The sequence below is a fragment of the Notamacropus eugenii genome, chromosome 4 (genome assembly GCF_028372415.1).
Source record: "Notamacropus eugenii isolate mMacEug1 chromosome 4, mMacEug1.pri_v2, whole genome shotgun sequence".
In the NCBI taxonomy this organism is placed as follows: Eukaryota; Metazoa; Chordata; class Mammalia; order Diprotodontia; family Macropodidae; genus Notamacropus; species Notamacropus eugenii.
The window spans coordinates 121,828,085-121,849,089 of record NC_092875.1 but is presented as its reverse complement, the minus strand read 5'-3'; the positions used below and the strand labels follow the sequence as shown (position 1 = coordinate 121,849,089).

At 40.8% G+C, this 21,005-nt stretch overlaps 1 long non-coding RNA gene across 2 annotated transcripts in view; it reads right to left on the bottom strand.

The window, feature by feature from the left end:
* Positions 1-482: 482 nt before the first annotated feature.
* The window catches only part of LOC140500551 (uncharacterized), a 55,181-nt gene continuing 34,658 nt past the window's right edge, over positions 483-21,005 (bottom strand). For both annotated transcript variants that reach the window (XR_011965787.1, XR_011965786.1), the window contains 3 exons: positions 19,245-19,411; positions 5,617-5,815; positions 483-799 (listed from right to left, as the gene is read on the bottom strand). This is a non-coding gene — a long non-coding RNA (uncharacterized lncRNA). The remainder of the gene's footprint in view (positions 800-5,616; positions 5,816-19,244; positions 19,412-21,005) is intronic.

Below are 21,005 nucleotides of genomic sequence, written 5' to 3'. Positions count from 1 at the left end.
TAGATAGATAGATAGATAGATGATAGATAGATAGATAGATAGATAGATAGATAGATAGATAGATAGATAGATATAGATGTGCATAGATACGTATATAGATGTGTTTATTTCCTTCTCCTTCCCTACTAATTAGCTGTTGTGACTCTGGACAAGTTGCTTCTACACACCTCTATTTCCTCATCAACAAAATGAGTAGATTAGCTTCAATTACACCTAAGGTTCCACCTCTTAACCGATGATTCTGTGATTCCATTCCCCTTCTGTATGCATTTGGAGGATGTGAGACCCAAAAGGATCCAGTTCTGCCTAATACCCCCTGCAATTGACTGTTGGTCATTTACACTGACGGCTTGGGGAAAATCTCATAATACACTCTGAACCACTCATGCTCCAATAATAGAGGGAGCAAGGCCAGAAGATGAACTGGTTTCTTTTCAACTAAATCAATCAGTCCCCACAACAGAAACAAACAGAGTTCAGCGTGTTCTTCCTTTGTGCTCCCAGTGAATGGAACAGCTTTTATTTCCATGAAAGTCAACATATTTTCACTTCCTAGATTCTGTCTTCCTCTGAGCAGACAGAGCCTCAATTGCCCTTCGTAGCAGACAGACAGGCCAGGTCTCACTAATCCTAGCACTGCGCTCTTTCAAATGGAAAGTCCAAAGTTGCTAAGGTCTCATGGGAAAGGAAACATGAAATCTCCTCCGTGTTTGGTCCAGGAAGATCTCAGGCTAACTAGTTCTTCCATTATGAATGTTGATAGTTCCTGGAGTTCTCGAGAGGAGGAGAGAAGGTTCTGCTAGGGAGAAAATAGAAATAGACAAAATTGAAACTTTATACCTTGAAATCTCAGAATCACTATCCACTTTGCTCCTTAGTTTCATCTCTTCCTGCCTTACCCTATTCCCAAGCCCAATGCTACGTCCACTCCCTTTTCCAGTGTTTCTCTGCATGAGGAGACCATTTTAAAATGTTGGCCTTCTCTAGAGCCAGCTGGTGGCACAGTAGAGTTAGGAAGACCTGCATTCAAATCAAGCTTCAAACATTTAGTAGCTCTGTGTCCTTGGGCAAGTTACTTAATCTCTGCCTACCTCAGTTTTCTTTTCTCCACTGTAAAATGGGGATAATAATAACATCTACCTTTCACCTTCCTGAAGTGTTATAAGGATCAAATGAAATAACATTTGTAAAGGACTTAGTACGATGTCTGGCACACAGTAGGCACTTAATAAATGCTTATTTCCTTCCTTCCTTTTCCTCAAAGTGTCCTTTGGTATAGTAACAATATTGTACCCTCACTGGAAATCTTGTCAGGCCTTCTGATTTCCGTGGAAAAGGAAAGAAAAATGAGTTTTACTAGTTGGGCAGGGGAAAGGGAAAAGGGAAAGAAAATCATCTATGTTCCCTTTCAGTTGACAAGAGACAACAAGGTATAGGACCCCCTACTTTTTTGACCACATACCCCTATCAGTAAAAACTTTCTGAACATGCCCCTCAAATATAGGAATATGTACACCTTTACATACATTTTATATGTGCATCCTCTACAAATAATTGCACATAGTATGTAACTTACACAAAACAGAAATTTTAAAAGTAGAAGATCAAGATGAAACCTTTTGATCCTAAAGTCAATAGGGAATCTCTGAGTCAGATCTGTGGTTTAGGAATGTCAATCTGGCAGCTGTTCAAATGAATGGGAAAGGAGAGAAGCTGAAAGCAGGGAGAGCAATTAAGAGGCTACCGCATGGATCTAAACATGAGACGATGAGGGTCTGCACTATGGTGATGGTTGTGCAAGTAGACAGATGACAGAGGTGTCATAGAGGTCAGAAAGACAGGATTTGACCACTCGTGGAATATGTGGAATGAGGGAGAGAAGCCAAAGAAGACAGCTAGGTACCAAACCTGGAACTCTGGAAGGAGGGGGACATCTTGGACCAGGGAACCATATGAAAATTTCAAAGAGAGATGAATTTATAGAAAAAGCTAATATAATGAGATAATCTGTGTAGAACACATACATCCCCTACATGTCTGCTCATCCTGTGCTGTTCATTCTGTCTGGCTAAAGACAACAAGGGTGGGGAAGGGCTTTTTCTCAATGACCACTGAGGGAGTTTTAAAGAAATGAAAGCCAGTGACCATCAGAAGCAAAAAAAAGCCTTGAAGATAGGACCCAAGTGAGGTGCTAAAAGGCCCAGGCACTTGCATTCCTCTGTTACATTTTCAAGACTCTCCCTGATACCAATTAATGAAAAATCATTTCCCTCCCCCTACCAATTCTGAGAAGTTCTAAATATTTTTCAGTTCACGGCAAATGCAAATGGAAACAGAATTCTGTTTTGGACTGAACTCAGGGCCAGGAAATCAGGCCCTGTGACTTTTAGCCCTCACTGTCACTGCTCAGCATCATGATTTGTCAACAGGCAATCACAACTTCACAAACTTGGGTGAAAACCAGGTTTATTACAGGAGAAATGAACTTTCATGTGGAACCCAAAGAGTTCACAATACATACAGAAGTTTGCATTTTTATAACAGCAAGACAAAGGAAGGAGGAGATACCAAAAAAGGGTGTCACATGGGAGGGGAAAGGTACAGCAAAGGTGAGAAAAGGACAAAACCCTTCCCAAAGAATAGGAACAAGGAGATGGCAAAAGCTACATTCTTTTACCTTGGGAACTGCTAGACTATAAAGACAAAATGTTCTGCTTATCTACACAGGGTCCCAGATGCACAAGCAATTTCTCAGCCTAGTACAGACCAACTGGTGCCTGTCTTCACTCCCAAGGACACACAGGGAGTCTAGTTTGGGATACAAACAACAAATTGTCAGCTGAGGGGTGAGGATTCATCCTTGACACATTCAGGGCTTTCTGCATACTCTGGGTCCAGTGTTTCTGGAAAATACAGCAACTCAAAAAGACAAGTTCCTTACTAGACTTTATGGGGGATTTAGAAAAGTCACAGTTAAAGGGGTCCTAAGGTCAGTAGGACTAATATTAAGACTGGTTCTCCCAACTATGCCCACCCATCTCAGAAGCAGTTCAGTGAATAGGGAGCTGGGCCTGGAGTCAGTAAGATGTGAGTTCAAATCTGTCCTCAGATATTTACTAGTTGTGTGACCCTGGACATGTTGCTAAACCTCAGTTTCCACAACTATAAAATGGAGATAATAACAGCACCCCACTTCCCAGGACTGTTTTTAGAGCTAAATGAGATCTTTGTGGAATGCTTAGCACAGTGCCTGGTATATAGTAGTATAGGATACTACCATTATATCTTTTTTTTCTGTTATATGACTCTCAGGGAGTGATACGATGCCTTGGCTTCTACCAGAGTATAAGGTGAGCATAACAATATTTAGTTATATTTGCATTCCCTAGCTTTGGAGATGATTATAAGGATCCAATGAGAACCTAGATTCCCATCTTGACCTAGATAGATATTTACCAGCTAAGTGATTTCAGAATACAGATCACTGGGAATGAGCTCCTTTCCAAAAAGAATTCTAACATAGATTGTTAATGGTCTATGAGCCCTTAGAAAGGAAAAAGGTGATCAGTGTGAGCCCACACAGGCTCATTAGGAACAAGTTCTATCAGACTAACCTCACTTTCTTTTTTAACAGGGATACTAGGTTACGATATTAGGAAAACAACAACAATAATAAAATAGCAGCCGCTAGCATTCATATAGTGCTTTAAGCACTTTGCAGAGCACCTTACAAATCACATTTTATCTCATTTTATCTTCACAACAATCCTGGGAATTATTATCCCCTTTTTACAGAGAAGTAAACTGAGGCAGAAAGCAGGTAAGTGACTTGCCCAGGGTCACACAGCTGTTAAGTGTCTGAGGTTGTACTTAAACTCGGGTCTTCCTGACTCTAGGTCTGAGGTGCTATCCAATGGATAAATCCAAATAGTGTCTAAATTGGAGCAGGGATTCTGACAGTCTTTCATGATCTCCTTGTGGACAAGTCAAAGGCACTATGGCACTAGATAATAATAGAGTCCAATTCTGAACTCGTTGAGTCTTTAGAATCATGACATGCTGCTATCATCTTCAGTGAAGTGCCACAGGGCTCTGTCTTGAATTCTGTTCAACAATTTCATAGTTGATTGGGATGAAAGCTTATGGCACTTGCTGATAACATGAAGCTACAAAGGACAGTCAATATCTTAGATAACCAAGCCTGTAGCCAGAATGGTTTTAATACCCTGGGATCAAGATACTGGAGCAGTTTTCCACTTCCTTCTCCAGCTCATTTTACAGATGAGGAAACTGAGGCAAATGGGGTGAAATGACTTGCCCAGGGTCACACAGCTAGTAAGTGTCTGAGGCCAGATTTGAACACAGGAAGAGGAATTTTCTTGACACTAGGCCCAGTGCTTTGTCCACTGCAGCACGTAGCTGCCCACAGAAGAGGCGAGACCTGTGCTAAAGCTTGACATATAAGGATAAAAGGAATATGAAAAAAAATATGAAAAAGACCTGAAAATTCTAGTAGATCCTGAGCTTAATGGAAGTCACTAGCGAGGTATATCAGTCTCCAAAAAAAAAACCATATTGCAATCAGGCTGCCTCAGAAAAAGATAGTGCCTAATTTGTGCTCCCCCTAACTCCTTATCTGACAGAGTTTGAAGTCAAGGAAAGAAGGAAAGAAATAAGCATTTCTTAAGCACCCACTATGTGCCAGGCACCAGACTAAGTGCTTTACAAATTCTATTTCATTTGATCCTTTTAACAACCCTGGGAAGTAGGTGCCATGATTATCCCCATTTTGCAGCTGAGGAAACCAAGGCAAAAAGAAGTTAAGTGATTTGTCCAAGGTTTCACAACAAGGTTAAGTGTTTGATGTTGCATTTCTATTCAGGTTTCCTGTCTCCAGATGCAGCGCTCTCTCCACTGGGTCAGTTACCTGCCTCAAGATCCTGACAGGTCAAAGATTGAGTGGCATGTGTGGGACTCATAGTACTGACTGAACCCTTCCCATCATGGGAGTAGGGAGAAAGGGACAAGTGAGAAGCTTTAGGACAAATGAAGGTCAGGAGATGGAAGGCCAAGGGTAGGAAGTCATGGCTAAAGAGTCCAAACCAGGAGGGTTCAAAAAGAAACTCTTGTCAGACCTATACACGGTCTGACCTTCAGGCTGCAAGCATTCAATATCCAGCCACAAGTAAAAATTTGAGTTAGACAAAAGCAAGGCCTCACTTTATCTGGTTCAATACAAAAAACAGTCAGACCTCCAACTTCCAGCTCCCCCTGAATTCTCTTGTTGGCATGGCCATTGAAGGTATTCACGTGGTAGGTATATGGTAATAGACACCACTCCCAGGAGGTAGCCCAAAACCATGAGAACTAAGCTTGGCACAATGCCATTGAAGAAAGACCTCTGGGGCATGAAGGCTATGTGTGTGCTCCCAGCTCATCATCTGGGGTCATAGGAGGAATCCATTTGCTTTTCTAGGAATACCTTCTGTTCTTCCATCATTATTGGGGGATTTATGTGGGTTTAACAGTCACAGACCCCCATACCATTGTGTGTATGGAAGAATCAGAGTCAGTGGATAGGTTCAGCTAGAGAGAGTTGTAGGCATTGGGGCTTACCACTGGGCTTGCTCCTTAAAGAGGGAAGTGGCTGCTTTCTCCCTCCAAGATCTTTCCAGAGATTCTGTCCAATCTGTTTGGTGTCCTACTTGTAAAAACTTCCTACTGGTGTCATGGTTTTAATCTCACGTCCTCCAGACCTCTTTGGCTGCTTGTAAAGTATCTTGTAAGTTCATCTGGGCCACCTCCAGCTTTATACCTGGATTGATATTTGGGAATGGTGAATAATTCATTTAAGTGTTCAGTGTGGAAAAGCGGTTCATATCACAGCAGAGCCCCACAGTGGGCAGAAGGGTAGATCAGTCATCCTGGTGGCATGAGGTATAACAGTAGAGGGGTTCTTTTAGTGTCCATATAGTTTCTTCTGACTGACCCTCAGCCTAACAAGGGCAGAGCAGGCAGGATTGTCCCCTAGGACATGGATATCCCAGAGGCAGTTCAGTGATTGTTCTCATACTCATCACTTCTTAGTCCTTCACCAATCTGTGCTCCCTCACCTGGCCCTGGGAAACCACTCCTAAGGTACAGTCACCAAGATGCCTCACTTCCATAGCCAGCCTTTTGGAGATTTAGGCCATTATTTCTCCTCATCAGACTATCTGTGACACTACAGTGCCCCCATTCCCCTCCCCAACCCAATATTTTTTGCCCCAGGTGAAAGAATTCCTAGTTACAGCTCTGACCATCAGATGGGGAATGATAAACCATCCTTAAGATGACCTTAACCCAGAGGGCAGGACCAAGCCAATTGAAATTTTTTTTTCACAGATTTGGGGAGGGCATGTGGAGCCTGATCCATGTTCCAGTGTCTTTGGTAAACCAGGGATGTAAAAGCATCCAGGCAGAAAATTTACTTGAGAAATAATGACGCCATCTTAGGTGCTGAGGGAAGCCGGTGCAGGAGCTGAAGTGAGCCATTTTCAGGAGAGTATTCCATGGTCAAAATGATAGAGTGGCTACAACTCAGTGATGAAACTGACTGCTGAGCACACTCAGCTTGTCTACCCAGTGTAGGTGCGTAACTAAGAGTCATTATGACAGGTGCAGCGGTTTCTTTATGAGGTCCTACACTGAAGAGCTCATTTCACAAGACCAGATATATTAACAGACATAGTACCTCAGGCAGGGTCACCAGAATTCTTACACCTTGAAGTAAAGTATCACAAGTTGCCTTCCATGCTCTGCCTCTGAACTACCATGTCATAAATGTTCAATAAAGTTCAAATGTTCAATAGACCCTCACTGGAAGAGAACAGAAATGAACTCAACTCCAGATGGGTGCAGCATAGGGCTCCATCAATGCTGTCCTTCATGTTTCAGTCGACCACTGGCTAAACCCCATAAGATGTATCTGGCACCTCTCGGGCCTGAAACAACTTAACGAGATCTGTCAAAGGTGGTACAACTGCACAATTCTCTAGAAGAAAAATCCAGATCAGTTGCAAAGTGGTATAGAGTCCAGGTCCTATGACACAGTGGTTGTTTTCACTGACTGTGATGAGTCTGGAGCATGTATTGTAGAAACTTTAGCTGACTAAACATGAGATCTGAATAAAAGCTTCTATTTTATCACCCGCTGGCTGAATTATTCAGTTTTTTGGCAGTGCACCAGGTTTTTATGATCTGACTAGACTACTACAGGGTGCTGTCGCCCCTAGATGAGGGCACCAAGTCCCCACTGCCACCCTCAGGGCTAGTAGCTCTTTTTCCCAAATCATGTAGTTTTTTCTGCTTTAAGCTCCTTATAGGTTCCATGAAAAAATATTCCCAAGGCTGAAATACTACAGGAGAGGTCCTGGCTTATGGTAGTATCATTCTTCCTGCCATACCCAGCAGGAGACTTCAATACCCATAGCAAGTCTTCATGATGCTGGAAATATCAGTACAGGAGCCAAGATGAGCTGAATTTTTTCTTAATACCCCAAATGTATTTTTTTAACAACAGAGGCCCAGAGAAAAGCCATTAGATGCCAGAAAAGATGGCCCCATTGAGCTCTTGTCAGTTGTTCAAATATAAAAATGTAAGCTAAAGTAGTATTAGTAAAGTACCTGAGAGCACGCCATACCTTAATGGCATTGAGGACCCAAAAATCATGTCTAGGACTTAGCTCCCCCGTCTTTTTTCTTGAGGAAGACCAAAGGAGATCAGTAAAGATATAGATGATCATCAGACAAGGTCATTTGGCCTGATTTTCTTCAGATATTCCTGGAGCATTTCCTTCTTGGGCTTGGTCAGGGAATAAATTCTACTTGAGAGGTTGAAGAAGTCCAGTACAAGTGGGATGCAAAATCTCAGGATTAAGAGGTGAGAGGAGATCAGTACCTCTGATTCAACAACATTGAAAGGGTCCTGGGAACTGAAGTGATAGTGTAGACAGCATCTTACGTGTTCCCCTCCTCTTCCTTCTCAAAATTCTATTGACAGTTGGTAGAGCAGATTCCAACCGTCCTTGGGTCCCAAGGAATGTCTGGGGCAGACTAAGCCAGCCCCCCAATCCATAGGAGTTCAGAATGAGCTACTCTTCATAATCCTCCTCACCCAAGGACCACACAATTTAATTTCTTAAGTCATTAGTCCTGATCACAAGGGACAGACATAATCCCCACCAGGTTTGTTCAATAAGTAAGGCTCCTGCTCCTTGCTCCTGCTTCCCTTAGACCAGCTATATGTCCAAGAAACTGGAGAAAGCCCTTTCATCTACCAAAGTTCACACCCAAAGTATTTATGTTCCTATTAGTTGAGGTCAAGGGATATAAATGAAAATAATCAGATTTCTTGATGGGAGGGGGAGTAGGGAGGGAAGATGGGGGAGTTGGTTTCACTGGTGGTCAGTCCATTGTCCACAGGACCACAGTGATTCCTAGCCCCATTGAGCCCTTAGCCAGGCACACTGCCAGGAAGGGTTCCAGGAGATCCCAATAGAAATACAGAATGCACTAGACAGCATGGGGGAGGTGGGGGAAAACAGCTAAGTATCACAGTGGATAGACCTGGAGTCAGAAAGACCCATCTTCCTATGTCCAAATCAGGTCTCAGACACTAGCTGTGTGATCCTGGGCAAGTCACTTAACCCTGTTTGCTTCAGCTTCTTTTCTATAAAATGAACTGGAGAAGGAAATGGCAGACCACTCCAATATCTCTGCCAAGAAAACCCCAAGTGGGTTCATGAAGAATCAGACCCAATTGAAAAAACTGAACATTTCTAGTAAGGGAAGGGGGAGGGGAATCAAGTAGAATTATTTTCTCCTTCCCTCTATCCATCCACTATAATGACTTATCATGGAGATATCCACACACTAGAAGACTTTACACCCAGGAGAGAATACACCCTGGAGTCAAAACAAGGGACAGTTCTGATGATTGTGACCTCTGTGAGTCAAGAAAAGAATCAGCCCCAGGCACTAAGCCTGGGACATTTGACAATAAGTGAGTGTGAAAATTGAGCTGCAGAGAGGAATTCACCCAGGGAGCAGGCAGTTTGTGTGCCCAAGAGTAATGAGAACGTTTTGTTATTATTGTTCTTTTATGGTCATATAATTAAATGTCTTTGCTTTAGCATAATTGTGTGTGCTGACTATCGAAATAAGCAGATTGGTGGGGGTTCACGAACCATTATAGCTTTAGGAATATGGATCTTGATCCAGAAGTAGTTGCCCTCTTGGAGACATAACCTACAAATGTGCCAAGTTACAAGGATAATGCAGAGGGGATGACTACATACGCAAACAACTGGAATAAATGAAAACATATAAGAAGTAGGAACAATGTCTTATAGACAATCAGAAAGGAGAAATTATTGTTGTGAATACTCACAAAAGGTTTTATGGAGGAGTTTGCCCTTGCAGTGGAATTTGATAGAGGCACAGAACTCTGGCTTTACTCTGTCCAGTTATAAAAGAAAGTCATTGGGGTTGCCTATGATCTTGTGAACCTTGAAAGGTTAGAAGAGAAAACCATCAAAGGTCTGAAAGTCAGGGTGCAAACTAAGATTTACCAGAAGCCAGGGAGGGAGCAACAGTCCTTGGGTGACCTGCCCAACATAGCCCAGTAGGAGTAGAGATGTAGATTTATCTACCTACCCACCATGCCACATTTGGAAGTAAACTTGGTGGGGGAAAACACTGTGTAGAAATTGCTTTAAGTCTAAACATACTCTCCCTGGGGACCAAAGTGGTCTAGGTCCCCAGATGCAGGGGAAATATTCATAACTTCTGTTACTACTATATTTTTGTAGGAAATTCTCCTTTGTAAAAGCTAATAGGTATTAATTAGTTAAATTAAATAGAACAGGGATTCTAATATCTGGAAATTAATGAGGGGAGCACTCTGGAATGAGGGCTTGGGCTGACATCATTAATAATTAAATTAATTAAAATCACTTCTACCCCTCCTATGATACCCTGGAATGATAAGGGGGAGATATAGCCAGCCTCCCTCTGAAAGAAGTTCAGAACCTCTCTATACTGGAATGGTATTCCAGTCATAAGGAATGATATACAGAGAAAGTCTCAGAGATTTTGAGAGCCAGTGGTTTTGGGGGGTTTTTTAAACTATCTACAAGAATAGGGCCTTATCTGAATAGGACCCCATTTCTTTGCTCCAATGTTACTCTACGTCTCATCTGAAAATAGGTATATTTATATGTATAACTAAATATACATATATGTAGGTATCACCTATATGGTGAGATATAGATAGACTGACAGAAAGATAGATAGATACATAGACAGATAGTGTTTTAAGGTTTAAAAAGCACTTTACACACATTTATCTCATTTGACCCTCACAACAACCCTGAGAGGCAGTCATTTTTCCCATTTTCCAGATGAAGAAAGTGAGGCTTGAAGAGGTTAAATGGTTTGCCCAGAGTCACCCAGCTAGTATCAGTGAGTGAGGAGTTCAAATCTGAGTGCTCCTGAGTTCAGCAGGCTTCCCACAAGGCTATGCTGCCTTTTCTATTAGCTCTACTTCACAAATCACAGTAATCCACAAAATGCTGGAGTTTGAGGGAATACTTTAACTCCCTCTCCCTTTCTTTGAGTAATGCAACAGCTGATTCTGCCACCTTAGGGATTTGGGGGCTGAGGCTGAAGTTCACATTTGAGAAGAAGAAAGAGAATGGCTCCTCGGGGAGTTAGTATTGGAACCCCCAGTGATAGTCGCTGGTCTCAGTCAGGTCTTCGGGTGTCAGACAAACAGCTCCCAAGGCTCCCTCACAAGATCTTTCTTCATTTCACAAGTGTTTCCAAGGGACAGGTGTTCACTTTGATACAACAAGCAAACTGATTGGTGTAACAAACCACAAAATTAAAAGGAGGCACTAGAAATAAGGCTGCCACATGGAAACCACTCAGTAACTTTGCTTTTTTGATTGGTTCTGGATTTAGACCTGCTTTGGGCCAAAACTGGTCTACTGCCTTAGACATTTCAATCAAAATGGAATATCCTAGACCACCAACGGCTTCCATGAGGCTAGACTTCTCCTTGCCAGAGCTCAGAAGCCATCTGGGAAGGCAACTGAAGACCCAGATGCCTTGAGAGTTTTGCACTGAACTAAAAAACAGGGATTCTGGATGATAATAGTAACTGATATTAACGCAAGACTTTAAAGTTTGAATCACACTTCAAACTTTCACAACACTGTGAGTGAGGTACTGCATCAGCAGGTATTATCAGCAGGTATTACAATCACTTCCATTTTGCAGATGACAAAACTAAGCCTTGGAACTATGTGCAAAGGGCTGTAAAAGTGTGCATACCCTTTGACCCAGCAATACCTCTTCTAGGGCTGTATTCCAAAAGATCATACAAATGGAAAAAAGACTCACACGTACAAAAATATTTATAGCAGCATTTTTGAGGCGACAATGAACTGGAAATTGAGGGGAGGCCCATCAACTGAGGAATGACAAACAAGTTGTGGTATATGAATGTAATGGAATATTATTATGCTATAAGAAATGAGGAACAGGCAGACTTCAGAAAAACCTGGAAAGACTTACATGAACTGATGCTAAGTGAAGTGAGCAGAACCAGAAGAACACTGTACACAGTAATAGCCAAATTGTGTGATGACTAGCTCTGAGAGACTTAGCTCTATCTTATGCAAGGTTCTAAGACAACTCCAAAATACTTGTGATGGAAAATGCTCTCCACATCAAGAGAAAGAACTAGAGTCTGAATGCAGATCAAAGCATACTATTCGTTCTCTCTTTTTTGTTTTTTTCTTTCTCATGGTTCATTCCATTGGTTCTAATTCTTCTTTGCAACATAACTAATGTGAAAATATGTTTATATGTATATATAAGATATATATAACATAGAATGTACATATTGGATTGCATGCTGTCTTGAGGAGGGCAGAAGAAGGAGGGGGAGAAAATTTGGAACTCAAAAGCTCCTGGAACTCAATGTTGTAAACTAAAAATAAATAGATAAATTTTTTTTAAAAACTAAGTCTTGCATTGAATGGTGTGCCGCTGGTCATCCTGCTTGACAGTGTCAAAGGCAAAATTTAAACCCAAAATTTAAATAATTAAAATTTAATAACCCTAACCCAATGGAAGCAGTGACAATAGTTCCTCTTATTATGGTAACAGGTTGGTAATAGTTCCCAAGTTTCAGCTTTCTTGAGCTCAGATTTCCCATTGTCAACACCTCAGCTTAGCTATATCCACCACTTTCTAACAGGTCTTGTCTGCAGTCTCTTTCCCTTCCAATCCATCCTGCACACTGCTGACAGATTAAAATCCCTATGCACTGGTCTGACTATATGACTCTAAGACATACTTCTAGTCCAATCTCCTTCTACAAGGGCAATTAAGTAGCACAGCAGATAGAGCAGCAGGCCTGGAATCAGAAAGACCTGAGTTCAAATCTGGCCTTAGATACTTACCAGTTGTGTGATCCTGGACAAGTCACTCAGCTGAGTGTTTACCTCCATTTCTCTGTAAAATGAGCTGGAAAAGGAAACAGCAAACTACTCTAGCATCTCTGCCAAGAAAACCCCAAATGGAGTCACAAAGAGTCAGACATGACTGAACAACAGCTCCTTCCTGTCCTCTAAATGTACAGTTCAGTCTCCCCAAACTGGAATACTCATCATTTCCCAAACACATTTTCACATTTTCACTTCTACACCTTATTCATGTCATTCTATGCCCAGAATGTCTCCTTCCATCTCTCCATCAACTTTCTGCTCATCTTTCAAGGTCTTGTCATCTCTTTCCCTGATGCCCCCAATCAACTGTTAACCATTCCCTCATAGCACTTTGTCCATGTATGTCTATCATGAATATCACAAAGATGTCCACCACTGGGCAATCTTTCCCAGAGATGGGCAACCGAGCTCAGTAGTAGAAAATTAAGTAGATCGTAAAGGAAGCAAAATCAAATGAAGCAGAATACATCATCATCTCTCAGATTCTTTCCTTTCTTGGCGTCCCATGTCCCAGGTAGTACTGATCACTCTTGCCACTAGGGCTCCTGACTCATGAACTCCTTATTAACTGCACTCTCCAAAGGAAGAGATATGACATCACAAGAGACAGAAGAGGAAAACCTGAGCCCATCATAGCTAAGCTACTGCAAGTAGTTTTCTTAGAACCTCACATGCCATGTACTTCCATACTCCTTCATACAAAGAACTATAACTCAAAGGTTGGAACTGTTTAAACATCTTACACTGGAGGCAAAACAAAACCCAAGTAATCACCTATTCCTGGCCCACTGGATATGAACACAGCCCAACAGTCATTTCTGGCATGGTACCCAATGATCTCCCCTACCCCAACAGTCACTTCTCACAGCATGGTATAATAAATAGAGCACTGGATCTTGGGTCAGGAAGACATGAGTTTCAATCCAGCCTGCAACACTTACTACTTGTATGATTCTGGAAGACTCACTTAACCTCTCTATGCTTCTGTCCACACATCTATAAAATGGGGATAATGATAGAACTTACCACAGATGGTGCTTGTGACCATCACAATGAAGCAAAGTACGTAAAGTGATTTGTCATTAAGCTTTTCCATCCTCCAAATCTTGTTGTCAACAGTACTTTTTCCTATGGTACTTTCCCTCTTCTAATTTATATTATAACTATTTCTGTAATAATTACGTTTGTATCTCATTCATGTTATAGCTATTTGTGTATTAATTACTTGGGTAATTTATATTATAGCTATTTGTGTACTTCTCATACTAGATGGTAAGCTCCTTGAAGAAGCTTTGCATGGCCCCAGAGCACCTGGTGTATACAGCACCTTATACATGGCAGGCATTAGGGGAAGAGGGCAGCTTTCTTCTAGGGACCTATGTTCTGAAGACAGTAAAATTCTCTTTCATAGGCCATGGCATGCCTCCTTCTAGATCTGGCTGCTTTCTTTCTGCTAACCAATTTCCCTGACTTTGCTAAGCAGTCATGCTTTGAGATCTTCCAGGGAGAGCATGGAACTCACTAGATGGCATTCCAGGTACTATGAGAGTAAACTCGTAGTGTATAAGCACTCACATAAGCCTTCCTCCATCGTGGTGAGAAGAAACAAGACTGGGCCATCAACTACCTATGTGACCATGGGCAACGCATCCCCAACTTTGAACCTTAGTTTCCTCATTTGTAAGATCAATATCATATTAGCGATACCAATCAAATCATGAAGTTGTAAGCATCCAGTGAGATGATATATAAAAAGTATTTTATAAACTATGAGTATCAGTATTATTTCTGCTCTTGTGATTATGAACGAATGAATGAAATGTCCACTTGATGGTAGACAAACAGAGAAGCATGAGATAGATTCAAGGTGATCAGGAGGAAAGGGATTTTGAGGTTTAAAAATGGTACCAGCCAAGGTATAGAGATGTAAAGGGATAGGATACATTCAGGAAACAAAGGGTAAGTAATCTAATTCATTTGAATCATAGGGCTGAGTAAGCAGAAGCAATAGGAAATCAAATTTCAAAGATAGATTGGAGACAGAAAGTTCCAGAATGCCACGTTGAGAATTTTAATTTTATTAAGTAAATGGGGAGTCAGTAAAGGATTGGTGAGCTGGGGGCTTGTTTTGTTTTATTTTTTTTAGCAGAGGAGTGACTTGATCAAATGTGTACATAGGAAGATCAATCTGACAGCTGAGTGTAAGATGAACTAGACTAAGAAACTAGGGGTGAGAAAGAACAGTAAGGAGTCATTACGATCATCTAAGTGGGGCCCGAACCAACATGGTAGCAGTGCAAATAAAGGGACGCAAGGAGGTGTGAGAGATACTGTGAAGGTAAAATTGACAGTGTTTGACAACTGTTTGGATATGAAGAGTAGAAAAAGAGTCAAATATGACTCCAGCATTTCTGCCCAAGGTGGGAATAAATGCCACTAACAGAAATAGGGAAATCAAGAGGAGAAGCAGATTTAGTTTAATTTTCATAAAACTATCCCCACAACAGTAAAAAAGACAACTCAAAGTGCAAATCCTTGCTGACCCCAATAGGTCCTCTGGTAGTCTAGAAATAGCATTGGCTTTATTATATGCAATGAAAAGTGCATTGTTATGCCTGCAAAGTAGAGATGGGAGGTATGAGTGCCTGTGGGTACTAACTGTGCAAATTACTTAACCTCTGTCTACCTCAGTTTCCTCAACTGTACAAGGAGGATAATAATAGCACCTAACTCACAGGGTTGTCGTGAGGATCAAATGGGATAGTATTTGTAAAGTGCTTAGCAAGGTGCCTGGCTTAATAATAAATGCTTTTTCCTTCCCCTCCCCATATGACTGGTTCCCTTGGTAATCCTGTGTATTTTATTTTATGCATTTAAAAGTACTGTTTGAGGAAACTAAGGCAGAGGTTAAGTAATTTGACCAGGGTCACACACAGCTAGTGTCTAAGGTCACATTTGAAGTCGGGTCTTCCTGACTTCAGGTCCCTATATCTGCTACACCACCTTACTGTCTCTGATATATTGAAATAGGTCATCAAAATATTTTTTTAAGTCACAGACCTTAGGTTAGGAACTTCTGGATTAGATATTTTCTAAAAATTATTTATAGCTCAAAAATTGCATGATTCTGTGAAATCTCTACTGCTCTATATAGAAATAGTTAAGTTCAAGCTTCCTGCTTTTGAAATGACAACAAAAATGGAGACATTCTGGCACATTTCAGCAAAAGTGGAATTGATTATGTCTCCACCCTATGTAAATTTCCAGTGGGGGTGGAGGATTAAAAGGAAAGGGATCATGTTTTAGTCATTTCAGTTTAGGGTAAAATGATCCTTTAATTCTTTTTTGGCTAAGAGAGTAACAGCTGTTCTGCCATAAATTATAAGACATTATGACTTGAAATTTTGCAGGGTCTCAGGTCTTTGCCTAAATGTTGATCTCATGATAGCATGGAGTTATGTTTTCAAGTGGGAGGAAGATTGTACTTTAAACATATGACATAAACCAATTGGCCCCCTGACATGAAGAATGAAGTACTAATCTTACCCACCTCAAAGTTTCTGAAGTGGTTTAGGAAACCCACCCGACTCAGTCTCTCTCCATCTTCAGAATGAGTATGTCTGATGATATAATGAGCCCACTTCTCCCCTTCTCACAGCAAGGGCAAGGTATTATGTGGCTGTAAGGATATCCATAAGGTATCCATATGTCCCTCTGGCTATAGCATGGTATCATAAAGTCTCTTGAGACAAGCCATGGAACCCTATCTGCAAAAGAGGTCAGGCTGACCCTAAATTATCCAAAGCCATCAGAAGAATGGGGGGAGGATTCTTCTCCTTTGGTCACTGTGCCCTGTTCATAGGCTCCCAAAAGTGAGGGTACAGTGCCCAGCTAAACTGAGGTATCATTCTTTCTACCCTGGACTGGCTCCACGCATGTAAACTGCTGTTAGTGGTTATGACATCAAATACCAATGGGATAGGCTATACCCATGGACACATGCTACATCCATGAGCCAAAACCTACTAACTCCAAATAATTCAACAGCATTTGTTTAAAAAAAAAACCTTCATCAGAGTTCTGAAGGTACAAAGACAAAAATGAGATGACCACTTGCCAATTACATTATATCAGGGATTCCTCTGATATATGGGTTCTATCTGACCACTGATGGCACTTCCTGCTTTCAAATTTTGTGATTCTGTGAAGCAGTCTCTGCCTTCAAAGTTATATTCTCTTAGGGAAAATCCATTTCAATTCACCAAGCTTTCGTTAAATAGATACTCTTTGAAATAAACTGTACTAAACTCCATGACTACAGAGATTTTTAAGAAGAAACATAATCCTGATTTCAAGGAACCTATTTTCTGCTCATTGCTCAGTTTGTACATCCTGGGCCATCTCCAGTCATCCTGATGAATATCTGGCCACTGGACCCAGATGGCTCAGGAGGAGACAGTGAGGTTGGTGACCTTGCACAGCCCTCCCTCACTCAAAACAAAGTCAAGTCATGTCATCATTTCTCTGATGTCAAGGTCTTCTTCAAAAATGAAAGATGAACACAAAACATTTAGCTGTGGAACACTGGGCAAAATCACTAAACCTCTCAGCCTCATCTTTACTGGTCATATGTAAATAATAATAAGACCATCTACCTTACAAGGCTGTAAAGCATTTTATTTACCTGAAAGTGTTATATGAATATTAGCAAGAGAGGAGAGGATTGGCAGGTATCCCTATCCTCATTCTATACACAAAGGTAATGAGTCTCAGACAAGCTAGTTGTTTGCCCATAGCCAAACAGCTAGTCTCAGAGAACCCCAGGTCTTTCCTAACCTCAGGTCCCATACACCAGCTACTACATCACACTGACAATACTCCATAAATAGTCTACTCAATTGACAAAGCAATTGTGCATGCAGGTGCGTGCACGCACACACACATACACACACACACACACACACACACACACACACACACACACACACTACTACTAGTGCCTTCCCTCTGACATGACCTTCCACCTCCTCTGTATGTACATGATTGTCTGCTTGTTGTTTCTTTCATTACACTGTAAACTCCTTGAGGTGTTTTTTGTTTTTTGGGGGGTTTTTTGCCTTTCTTTATACCCCTAGAGCTCAGCCCAGTCCCTGGAACATAGTAGGTGCTTAATACATGCTTGCTGACTAGCTAGTAGGACACCATAGACACTGGCAATGCCCCTCACCCTCAACCCACAGCAGAGTGACAAGTGTGACCAAAAAAAAAAACAGCTAAGCTGTGGAATTGTCCTTCCAACTGATTTGAGGCCAAATTAGTGAAGTAAACAATGCCTGATAATTACCATAGATGTTATCGACTACGAAAAACATCATTTAATTCTGCACAGAAAATTCAAAAAAACACCCAAAAATGAGGACTTTTTTTAGCAGCATAGTTGGCCAATCAATTCTGCACTACCTTTCCTCTCATTGTCTGTGGCCACGATGGAGTTCTGATTACACACATTTGAACATAAACCACTACAGATGCACTTAGGGCATGATGACGAGCTTAGTGTCATTTTCACACTGTAAATATGTAAATGTGCTCTCTAAATATTTATGCAGGTGCTTTCCTCTTAGAATGAGAATGATGCCATAGGATACTAAACAGAGCTCAGTTCTCTGGGAGATCAGACAATACAGAAGGCTGAATAATATAAAGGGTAGGAGAACTTAGGTGTATATATTTGCAATGAACCTCAGAAGTCACCTAATCCAACCCCTTCTTTTTACATCTAAGGAAATTGAGTCCCCAAAAAGTGAGACATCTAAGTCACGTAGATGGGATGTAGCAAAGCAGAAATTTGAAATCGGGTCATCTGGATACTGGAAGTCATACTGACTCCTAAATGACCTTCCCACAAGATATATTCTAGAAAGTCATAAAACCTAAGTGTAGACTAACCCAATTGGTAAAGTGAGCCAGAGTCTATGTATTGCTTGCAGATCATGACTTGGGGATCGTAGCATATTACAAGCTCAAAATGAGTCACTAATGTAATATGACAGAGATGAAAAAACTAATCTGACCATGACTACAGTAACAGATGCATAACATCCATAAAAAAGGAGGTAAGAGCGCTCCTGTGTGGAAAGTATTATACACTATTATTATAATATATAATATATTATTACATAGTATACATAAAGATAAGTATTATATATTGTACTATTATATATTTATATATTATTATAGTATGGACATAGTATTATGTTCAGTCTTGGGGCACCATAGTTAAGGAAGGACATTGATAAGCTGAAAGACATAAAGAGAAATAAAAAGCAAAGTAGGGGGATTGAAGCTAGGCCATCTGATATCAAAATATCTTCCACTAAGACTCTGTGATTTTTTTAGTTCTATAAAATATTCACATATCTGTTAACCCCTGGTTAGGTAACTCCAGGATTATCAACACATTAATTCGTTAGACGGCATTAACAGAATAGATCATCAGATTCCTCAGCTGTCACCTAACCTATAATTGGGTCAGGAAGATCAACAGGGCATGTTCTACAGACACCCTCAAGAAACATCTAGGGAAAATAATAAAGGTTAAAAAAAAGAATATATAAGATGCAAGTGATGTGTGTTATATGCAATACCAGAAGAATATAGAATATAGAAGAGGGATCAATCACTTACTTGTGTCCAATGCAATCAAGAAAGGTGAAGCTAGGTCTCAAAGGATGACTAGTTTTTCATAGTCGGAAGTGGGGAGACCAGGTCATGACAGGCAACAACAGATATCCAGTACAGAGAAGTAGCAGAATGCCATCTGGATTTGGTGAACTTAATGTTGTCTAGTTTGGCTGGAGAGTAGGGAATCAATAAAAGATAAAATTAAAATGGTAGATTTGGCACCAGGTCATGCAAGCATTGGAACAGGCTAAGAAATATGAACTTAATTCTTTAAACAGTTAGAAGTTACTAAAGATTTCTGAGTAGGGGAGTGACTTGATAGACACTGTGCTTTAGGAAGATGGATATGGAGCATCAGATGGAGGGAGAAGAGGAAAGAAATGAAGCCTCTACGAGGCTATTGTAATAGTGTAGGTGAAAAAGTAATAAGGGTCTAAACGAGGGTGGCAATGAAAGGAAAAAGACTAGATAGGAGCCAGCTCTAAAATTCTACAATTCTAATTAGTGGGGGGAAAAAATACAAGGCAGCATCTAATTAAGGGATAGACTACGTGCTATGAAGTATAAAATGTTGTAAAAATTAAGAAAAGGGAATGTTTCCAGACATTTAGAATAGTTGGGGGAAAAAAATCAGAATCTCAGAGTAGAAAGCAACCTCCAAAGAGGAAACTATTCCAGTCTATACCTAAAGAAGAATACCCTCTACAGAACCCCTTCACAAGTGGTCACTCAACCTCTGCTTGAAGACTTTCAGTGACAGAAAACTCACTACTCCTCGGGACAACCCATTCTACTTTTAGATAGTTTTAATGTCAGGAACTTTTTTCCCCAACTATTGGGAATTTTTCCTAACATCAAGCCAAAATACACCTTTCTGCATGTTCCATTCACTGTAGTTCTGCCTTCTGGGGCCCAGGAGAACATGATAGTCCTTCAAAAATTTGAAAACTATTGTCATGTCTGACCCCCACCCCTCCACCAAGGTAGTCCATCAAATCATTTCATATTGTATGTTTCACTATCTCTTTGGGTGGAAGTTTTGCAAAAAGCAAATTAAAGTTATCCTAAAGCAAAGTGGACTACACTGGGAAGTCCCAGTTTGTGCCTCTCTGGTGGTCTCCAAGTAAAGACCAAATGACCACTTTTCAGATAAAGGCAGAATTAGATAGTCCTCTGAAGACCCTTCCAACTCCAAGATCTTGTGACAGTGTGTTTAAGAGGGACTAGGACTTCTTCCCAGATCTGCGGAATGAAAGGGCAGGGCCCCCAGGGCATGGGCTCTACTTCCTGTTTCCTCTCTATATGTTGTCTCTCCTTCTGGAATTTAAGTTCTTTGTGAACAGGGAGTGTTTAAAGTTTGTCTTTGTATGCCCACTACCTCACACATACTTAATACATAGTAATGACTTCTTCAAGTATTTGCTCAGGCCATTCCCCATGCCTTCCTTTCTCTCTCTTTGCTTGTTGCATTTCCTACCCAAACTTTAAATCCAAAATAATATAAGCTCTTTGGTAAAGCTTTTTTTTTCTATTTTTAATGGGTAAAAATTTAATCAAACAAACTCCCCAAAAATTTGACATAGTACTTTGTTCTGTTCCTCTGTGGTGCCTTATCCTATAATAATAGGAACTATGGGTCTTTTTCCAGTGTGTCATCTTAACCAATGCCAATTACAACCCCTCTGGGCCTTAGCATATGGTCTTCAAGAAGCGCTGGGGTCAAAAAATGTATTCCCTTGTGTCCAACATAATGATGAGCCTATC